The sequence below is a fragment of the Apteryx rowi genome, unplaced genomic scaffold (assembly GCF_003343035.1).
Source record: "Apteryx rowi isolate R43461 unplaced genomic scaffold, aptRow1 scaffold_466, whole genome shotgun sequence".
NCBI classification, from domain to species: domain Eukaryota; kingdom Metazoa; phylum Chordata; class Aves; order Apterygiformes; family Apterygidae; genus Apteryx; species Apteryx rowi.
In genome coordinates this window covers 459,153-469,062 of record NW_020450723.1, presented here as the reverse complement: position 1 = coordinate 469,062, position 9,910 = coordinate 459,153, and positions in this window count along the sequence as shown.

The window sequence follows — 9,910 nt, the reverse complement described above, 5'->3', positions numbered from 1 at the left end:
AAAAGGCCGTGCGGGCGAAGGGAGGCTTGACACTGCTCCGCGCAGAGGCTGTGTAGCCTCACGGCGATTCCCGAGTGGTCCAGGTAGAGTCTCTCAGGGATCATAAGGCAACTCGGTTTTTTTGGCATAGAAGTGTCCTGTAGCAGTGGGTTACACTGAGTTGTGCTTCAGAAAAGCCATGGGTACAGGGAAGATACGGCAGGTGTATGAAAGGATGGTTTCAGCATAGTTATCTGTGAGGCTTCTGCTCCTGATACCTGTTTGTGTGATGTTTTTGTCTGTCCCAACCATAGCTGTTGAGCCTGTTGGCCAGTTTCAGCTAAATTGTGGGAGTAGCAGAGGTCTCCAATGAGATATTTGAGTTACAGGTTTTGGGGAAAACAGATGGCTGAGTAAAGACACACAAATTTGTAGGAAACCAGGCCTGTTAATACCATTGTTCACTGAAAACCTTGCTTTTTCTCATGCTCCTAAGAGGGGCAAAGGGATTTTACGTCTGCTGATGTGAGAGTCCTGGATCTTGCAAATAAGCCGCTCGCAGGAGCCAGGGCTAACCCTGCCAAAGCTTGCTGTAGGACTGGGGCCTCAGTTACCTGCTATGCGGGGGGTCTGTCTCTGTGTATTAGTTTTACAATAGCCTGCGTGGTAAAAAGGTGACAGGACAGCAAAGTATTATAGTGTCTACACAGAGAGAATATAAGCCTGAAGAGATAGTAAGTGGAAGGAATTATTTGCTTTCACAATATGTACAAAGAGATGATGCTGGAATAGCAATTACGTGTGGATGCATGCATCACTGGAAACAGGTTAAGTGCTAGGAGTATTGAATACTAACAAAGAAGACAAAACCGCATGCAAACATCTCATACTTTTTAACATAAACCAATTTTCTAAATACCATTTTAAAATCTTCTAGAGCCTCAACAGTGAGGAGTACATTTATTCTCCTTGTTAATAACATTGATCTGAATAATCTGTTTATCAATATTCTCTTTTTGACAAGGGCTTACTGTGTCCCTCATAAGATTATGACTGAGGTTGTAACTGTCATACTGTTCACTCTCCATTTAAAATGATACTGATAATTATGTAATCTCTGGTTGTGCTTGCTGTGTGTGTGGTATGCTGTTAAGTAACCAGAATTAAAGACAGAAGTATTTTGAAATTTCCCTGTGCATTTGGGAAAGTTTTATATATCATTAACAGTGAAATCAGCTACAAAGCTTGTAGGGAAATGTGTAAGTCATGAGGTAACAATGTCCTCCTTCAGCTCTGGCACAGTTCCAGCAAATGTCAGGCTTAGAACAGACTGGAAGCAGTTTGTTTTGGGAATAACCTAATTATCTCTACTTGTCTGTCTGTGGGAAAAGAGTGGTTAAAATATGTGGGGCAAAGAAAAGTCCTAGACTTGTGAAACAGAGTTAGAGTAGAGGTAGGTAGGTAGGTAACTCCAGGAGAAGAGTGATGAGTTAGCAGAAACTGAGGTGTGTGGAAAAATAGTATGGGCCTTTTACTAAGGTGTTGGAAAGTTTTGCATTTATTGCTTTTGCATTATCATGTTCCATTTGGTATTTGTTGCTCTGTGGAAGTGTATTTTTGACAGTATTTCTGGGGTGGCTGGGAGTTGTTCATATGCTGATGAAAAGGTGACATTCTGGGAATATTTAGTGAAAGTTATGCTCTCCTTTTGGTACATGGTATAATTAATGATTTCCCATATAGATTTCTGCGTAAAAATAGGATTGGTGAGGATATTTTTATGTTTTCCTAAATTTATATGTGGTAATCAGTGTCAGGAAGCAGCAAGAGCAGGATTACCCCACAGGGAGGACAAGCCAGAGCTGAGGATGACTGTAGCTCAGGCAGGAGCAGCATCCTCACTGACCAGGGTGCAGTCCCACAGGACCTGAACAGAGTCAGAGTGGTGACAGTGACAGGGTCCACCAGCAGTCTCAGACAAAGCAAGGTGATGAGTCTGATCCAGTGTCCATCCAGGACACTGTCCAGTTGGGAACAGCAGGAGATGGGTTGGAAACAAGACTATGACAAGATTGATCCAACAGGCAGGACTGGAGACAAGGCTACCCACGTTATAGTTCTGGAGTCCATCCACGAAAACCAGTGACTAAGCCAGGGCAGGGGGAGACAGGGCTGGGCACAGGCACACCTACGATGTGGCTCTGGCAAGGACTGAAGGTCCAGGCCTGGGCTGAAATGGAGCTCCTGGATCAGTGAGTGGATGGAGATGCCAGGTGAGGCTGGTCAGGACAATTAAGGCCTGTTAGTGCACTCACAGTACTGACATTTAGGCAGCTCATTCAAAGATATAGACTGACCTCTTAGAGGAATGTCCTTGACTGGTGAAGATTGTCTCTATGTTGGTGAGATAGATGTATGTCTGCTAGCACATCTGTATAAGCATTACAAATAAAAATCCCCAAACTGAATCATCAAAATCCATGGATCTTACACGTGTGCATCTCAGATCCACGTTGTCCATGAAACATGAAAATGACTTTGTGGAGATGGTGTAGGTGAAGCCAAACAGCAACTACAGAGCAGAGCTAACTCACAAAGACAATCGATAGAGGACAGAAACACCCAGCTGGAACAAGGAGAATGACCTACAGCATAGCTTCAAAGACAAACCTGGGAAGTAGTTCACTGAATGTCAACTCCACTGAATATTTACTCAGTAAAAGTTTTATGACCATTACAGTTTTCCCTACATCCCGTCAACTATTAAACCATTGCTGTTCCACAGGCATTCACTTCTCTAGGCCTGTCGTTTCTCCCAGTTGACATACTTTGTTAACCAACTTCCTCTCTTAAGACGTCTGAGTAATTTTAATTTAGGTTATACTCAGAACAGTCATTCCCAGCCTATGCTTAGCTTGATGTCTGCTGTGTCTAGATCAGACTTGTGAAAGGTTTTGTATTCCTCTCCCCCACAATATCTTATTCCAAATATAATAGATGACGCCTAGCTTTACAAATCTTGCTGCTTCTATATCCTTAGATATCAGAGTTACAGCGACCCTACTAGCTAAGCAAAGTGTTTCTGTTCAGGAACATGCAACCTGTTCTGCTGAAATACTGCCTAAAATAAGTTTAGTTCATGCTTCCTGGCACTGCAAGATTAACACTTAAGCTCTATAGAAATCTGCCCTTAAGTTAGATAGGAACCAAGGTGGACCAAAATGGCAACCCATTTAGTCAGTGTTAGCATATCTGCATTCATTTGGGTTTCTTCATTTATATTTTTTAAAGCAAGAATAAGGAAGCAATTTCTTAATTGCATTGGCACTAACAGGCTTAGCCAGATTTTGCTGAGCAGTTGTTCCCACATGAAGCACAATGGCATCTTCTTGAGCTTTGTATTGGCCCCAGATGAACAAGCTGTGATGAAAAGCAGCCATAATTTAAGTATTTCAGTCAGAAAGATCAGTGGACATCATTGTTTGAAAAGCCTTATTTCTATGAACTTTCTATTTCTGGGTAGCCTTGGGTTTTCCAATCTATACACCACATTTTCAATTGCTGTAAAATGCCCTTTGTAGGTGTGAGCCCCTTGGTGACTTTATATTTTGCAAACTTTGTGATGCTAGGTCATATATGAAATTCTGTACTAAAACCACATATTGTTATATCTCACTGGATGTGCCTGGGGCTTAATTTTGCGTGCAGGTTAGACATGGAATACTGTATGAATACTGTAATTGTCCAGAGTTTTGAAGGAAGTCCCAGTGAGAAATGCCAGAATCACATTCCTGGTGCATAGACCCTTTCCACCAGGGACTGGAACAGCATGGAACCTTCTACGGAGGGTGCTCAGGAGTCCTGATTACATATCGACAGGTAATTCAGGCACCATACCTGTTTTAGTCCTGAGCCACTTTTACCTGTTGTTTTGCACTCTGATGGGAAAGAAATTGACTGCAACAGCTGGCTTCTTTCATATAATGTGCTGATTATCAGAAGGAAAAAAACGTCCAGTCGTCATTGGCCTGATTTGAACAGGTTATTTAATGGTAAAAATACAATGCTTTCCTCTGTTATAGCTGTTTTCCCACAAGGATCAAAGCTCTTTATGAAAATCAAGTGTAATGTCTGTTCTACTGTTGACTAAGGCTGACCCCAGCTGGCTTCTGAGATCTTATTCAGACTTGGATATAGGTATGTGTCCATATAGATAGAATGAGAAGATGCTCCTGGCAAGAGATATTAACACAGCTCTCAGTACTGGAGAAAAATCTGGCAATTACAGAATGTGCTCTGAGATGAGTGTGGAAATATAGTTTCTTAAAAGATGAAAATCCATATTTTCATGCATTCATGCCAATATCTTTGCACCGGAGGAATGAATTTCACACTTATTCAAATACATCAGCAGGGTACTTGGCACTAGTGGTTGAGATAATTTACTGTAGTTCATGGCATTCTTTAATAGAAGAAACTAGAAGTTTTGTGTTTATGAACTTTCCTGTTAGTCAAAACAGAAATTGGTAATAATTGACTCATTTGTAAAAAAGAAATAAACATAGTTCTAGAAAATAAGCACCTTTTTTGCCTATTTAGCCAGAAGCCACACAGTTAGTAAAAAACAAAACAAAACAAAAAGAACTATGTATGTGTTGTAAGAAGAGCAGGCTTTTAAAATTGAATGTCTAAAATTCAGTCTGAGTCTTGGAGCCTTATTTTAGGGTGCTTTCTATTAAAAAGTGTGAGGAAAAATATGAAGCATCTTATCCAGAAATACTAAATGCCTTAAGCGTCCTTAACTCTCTTTAAGCTGAAGCAGAAGACTAAATGAACAATCTCAAAATCAGTCAAAGTTTCTTTTTGGTGACTGGAATAGGTTTCACAATTTCAAAAGTTTTAGTGAGTCATTGTTTCCTGCTCATGTGAGAATAGATCTATGTGGTAGTTTTCCTTTTTCTCTGAAATAGAGCTGTTTATAGTACGTTAGTCTTTTGGAAAAGTGAGAATGATAGGGAATATGATGTATTTGACTGTAGTGAGTATGTCTGAATACATCAAAAAAATTCCATGCAAATACTTTAAAATACAGAATAAAAAGTTCAGGAAGTATTGCTTTTATTATCAGTAGGATGGGCTAAATCTTACTCTATGTCATCTGGATTAAATCCAGGATGACTTTAAAGATGTCACTGGAGGTTTTCTGGAGTTACACAGATGTGAGTCAGGGATTAATTTGTCTTTCTCTGTTTTGTTCAGGCAATTTCTATTTGGTATCACCACAAAATATAACTTTTCTTTTCTCAGTGTAGACTGATCTCTTGGTACATTTATCATTTGAATATACTTATGCTTCTAGATAAACTTTAAAACCGAGTATTTCCAATCATATCTTCTGAGGAATTGGCTTTATTCCCTCACAGGGAATAAGGAATTCCCTGTTATATGATATTTGACAAGGGACTAATATATGCAGATATTTTTCCTTCTAATCCTGTAATTGGAATTTTAGGCCAGAAATCTTTCTGTATTAAAAAATACTAAGGAGTTCATCATGCCTTTGGAAAGCATGTATAGAAAATTTGCATGGAAATAGAGGGCTCCCACAAATCAACTGCTTTAAATCACATTGACTTGATGCAATTTAAACAGATGCTAAGAGGCATATTTTATTAAAAGACGGACTGTACCAGGGAAGCATACAGTCAAGTGGAGTGATACTGGTAATGGTGTGTGTCCATTGCTGGAAGTGACGTGATTTCCTTGAAAACCTGTCGGTTTGTCTGTGTGTTGTTAGAGCATCATGAGACAGAGGGGCCTGTGCCCTGGTGCTGGCCGGGAAGTTTGCAGGCAGTGTTCACCCATTTGTACTTGTACTGCGGCAGGGGTCTAGCACTCGAGGACTGCATGCTTGTGCTCAAGTACTTGTTTCTCAGTCTGTTCAGGAAGTAGGAGGATCCCTTTAATCTCTTTGTTTTCCTTATGCATTCATACAGGCCAGTTATGAACAGGTTATTGTGTTGATTTTTATGAAACAGATGTTCCAGAAAGTTATGACCTGGATGAAGGGACTAAGGGCATCCTCAGCAAGTTTGCTGATGATACAAAACTGGGAGGAGTGGCCAATACACCAGAGGGCTGTGCTGCCATTCAGAGGGACCTGGACAGGCTGGAGAGGTGGGCGGAGAGGAACCTCATGAAGTTCAACAAAGGCAAGTGCAGGATCCTGCTCCTGGGGAGGAATAACCCCATGCACCAGTACAGGTTGGGGGTTGACCTGCTGGAAAGCAGCTCTGCAAAGAAGGACCTGGGGGTTCTGGAGGACAACAAGTTGACCATGAGCCAGCAATGTGCCCTTGTGGCCAAGAAGGCCAATGGTATCCTGGGGTGCATCAGGAAGAGTGTTGCCAGCAGGTTGAGGGAGGTGATCCTCTCCCTCTGCTCACCCCTGGTGAAGCCACACCTGGAGTCCTGTGTCCAGTTCTGGGCTCCCCAATACAAGAGAGACATGGAGCTACTGAAGTGAGTCCAGCAAAGGGCTACTAAGTTGATGAAGGGACTGGAGCATCTCTCATATGAGGAAAGGCTGAAAGGGCTGGGAGCGTTCAGCCTGGAGAAGACTGAGGGAGGATCTTATCAATGTGAAGTGTCTGAAGAGAGGGTGTAAAGAGGATGGAGCCAGACTCTTCTCAGTGGTGCCCAGTGATAGGACAAGAGGCAATGGGCACAAACTGAAACACAGGAAGTTCCATCTGAACATGAGGAAAAATTTTCTTACTGTGAGGGTGACAGAGCACTGGAACAGGTTGCCCAGAGAGGTTGTGAAGTCTCCTTCTTTGGAGATATTCAAAAGCCATCTGGACAGGGTGCTGGGCAACATGCTCTAGGTGACCCTGCTTGAGCAGGGGGGTTGGACTAGATGATCTCCAGAGGTCCCTTCCAGCCTCAACCATTCTTTGATTCTGTGATTCTGTGAAAGTTAAATATGATCACCATACAAAACAAAACATGAAGAGGTCTTCCTTCCAGAGACATTAACCCAACCCCATAGCAAACATGCTAAAAAATGAATGCCATCAAGGGTTTTCACTGAGTAGAAATCATGAGATTAAAAATGAAACAGGAAATATTTTAAAATAGAAACAGAAGTGTACAGAGCACACTTTATTAAAGCATGTTGCTTTTTGTATGTTACAGAATGTATATTTTGTAAAACAATACTTGCCCTTCTGTTCCTCTGCTGAATAGTATGTTGATCGTCATGATGATTACTACTTTTTCTTTTTTTTACAATCAGGTATGGAGAAGTTGAGGAGATAGTAAATATAGTAACATTACAATGAACAATAATAAAGTAATAATAAATCATTATTACTATGCTCAATAAAGAGAAGTGAGGCAAGCAGCTTTTGCTGGTGTTGTCAGAGTCCAAGAAGCCAGGTAGCTGCGAGTGGGTGCTCTGGGATGGCAGGCTGGCCCTGGCAGCTGGTTGCTCTCTGTTTAATACGGTGAAGTCTCCCTGCTTGCTAGTCAGTCTTGGCCTGGTGAGAGCTGACTGCACAGCCCCCAGCTGCAGCAGAGGGGGAGGCAGGCAATGGATGCAGAAGGACCTGCAACGTGCCCAGCCACAGACCTGCTGGCCATGGTCCTGCTGCCTCGTGCTGCTGGCTGGGACAGCACCTGTCCTCGAGCTCAGTGGTGAAGAGCCTGAAGCTCTCCATGGCTTTCCCAAGGCATCCTAGGCATTTTTCCTAACATGCTTTTTAGATCCCAAAGTGGACCGGAGTGATGGCATAACCGAGCCGTTTATATTTTGTTCGCACATCAAGCCCAGATTTCCAGCTTAACAGTTTTGGTCCTTTGCTTGTTGGTCTCATTTTTCTTGTTTACCTGACATGGCATTACTGAAGCCTGTGGATTGCTGGCCTCTTTTGCATTATCCCAGTCTCCTTGTCTCCTTTTGGTCTTCTCTCATCAGTGTTTACTGTCTGGAAAATTAAAAAATAATAATAATCTACTCTTGGGCATTTGAGTTCATAGGTGGATTATGTTTATCAGTGTCCATTTCTGAAGGTGATTCCTCCCCTTGTTAGGATACCTCCTACCATGGAGGCAGCTGACCCACTGTTTTTTATGACTGTGAGGCAACAGTTGATGTAAGCAGTTTTGGCAGAGTCAGGCTGTGAATGAGGTGTTGAAGGACAGAAACCATTCCTCGGCTCTGATGTTTCAGCGACAGTCAGAGTCCCTCCACTGCCACAGCCCTCCCTTGCTCCTGGGGACACGGGAGCATGCTGCTCTGCATCTCCCCCATGCAGCCTGCCAGGCTACCTGCCACCAGAGCCTGCACTGTAACCACACACTTTCTGGCAAAAGCCTGAATTTGGGAAACGCAATGAAATGTAAATAAGGATGGACTCCCAGTTCAAGCTGATCTGTAAGTCAGCTATTCTTGTCTCTTAATGCATCAGAACCTTCAGTAGTGGGAAACTCATTTAGTTTCATGGATATAGAAATATGTCTTTTTCCATAGAAAGGTTTATGAATATTTTTCCTCATCTTTGCTGGCTTTGCTTGATACGTGGGCACACACACTCGGGGAGTGGGTTGTCAAAGAGGGAGAACCAATTCTCCTCCCTGTTTATCCTGCTGTGCTGCTGCAACTTCTGTATTCTGAAATGTCATCGGGGCAGATGTTTTGTTTTATCTCCTTGAAACACTGTCTGTGGGAAATAGTAACTACTTAGAAGCCATTTCTCTGGAAGATATCCATGTACCTTACATCTTTACTGATATTGGAAAACATTTTATTTGGTTTATAGGAGCAGATATGCTGTACCAATAATCTAGCCAGTGCTATAATTGGTGCTTTCTCCCAAGGCCAGCTGCCACAGGAGCTCTAGTTCTCTCTGTACTCTCTCTTTTCTGTGTTCAAGGGAGGTTGCAAGGTAAGACTGGCCATTGGGGTCAGAACCATCTAACTCAGGGTTATGTCTGCCATGGTAAATAGTGGAGCCACAGAAAAGCAGGATTAGGAACTCTAGCCCTGTAAGTACAACACAGTCACTGCTAGTAGCTGACCATCAGCTTCATACTAATTCTGCAGGGCCTTAGGACTTGTCAGGTATTGTCTGAACTTGTTTTTGCCTGCCTGGACCTTTGTTTTATTTTGCTGAGCATTAACAGGATGTTTTTCTAATGGCCAGGTGGCTATTGCCTAATTTGTTTTACCTTTGCTTATCTTTGTAAAAATGTGTGGTTTACTTTATTTTATATCGTTAGCAGTAACAAGTAGTTATTCGGTGTAGCACGAAGTATTTATAACCCTACCACAATGGTGTAGTATAGAGCAATACAGATAGGGTATGATAGCAGAAGCCCAAAAGGGGGAACACAGAATGCAGCACAGAGGAATGCAAGCATGATAAGAAAAGGGGCAAAGGATAACACCAGACACCCCAGGCTATATGCTGCTCACCAATTGTCTGTTAAGGGAATGTACACATGGGAACTGGGCAAAACCAGTATTACAGGGTAACAAAAAGAAATAAGATCAAATGTCTAACATAAATGCAATCACGATACAGAGTACTTTTTGATGTAATGTATAGTTACAGACCAATGAAGAAACATCAAGATGTGAAAGTGTGTTTGCAAAAATATAAAAATAGCCCCAGGTGGTGCCTAGGGTGAAGAGAAAGAAACCATCAGCATCAACACCGTGAGCATCCTGGCAAAGGTCTTTGACACTGCTGACTTGTAACACTACCCTCAAACTGATGCCAGCAACCTGAGGGTCCAAAGGTGCCAGGCAAGGGGGAGCACAACAGCAGGGAAAGGGGTGTGTAGTAGGAAGTGTGTGCCTAAACATCTTGACTGTGTTATTATTGAAACTACTTTTGTATTAGTCTTTTTTTCTTTCTTTTTCTTT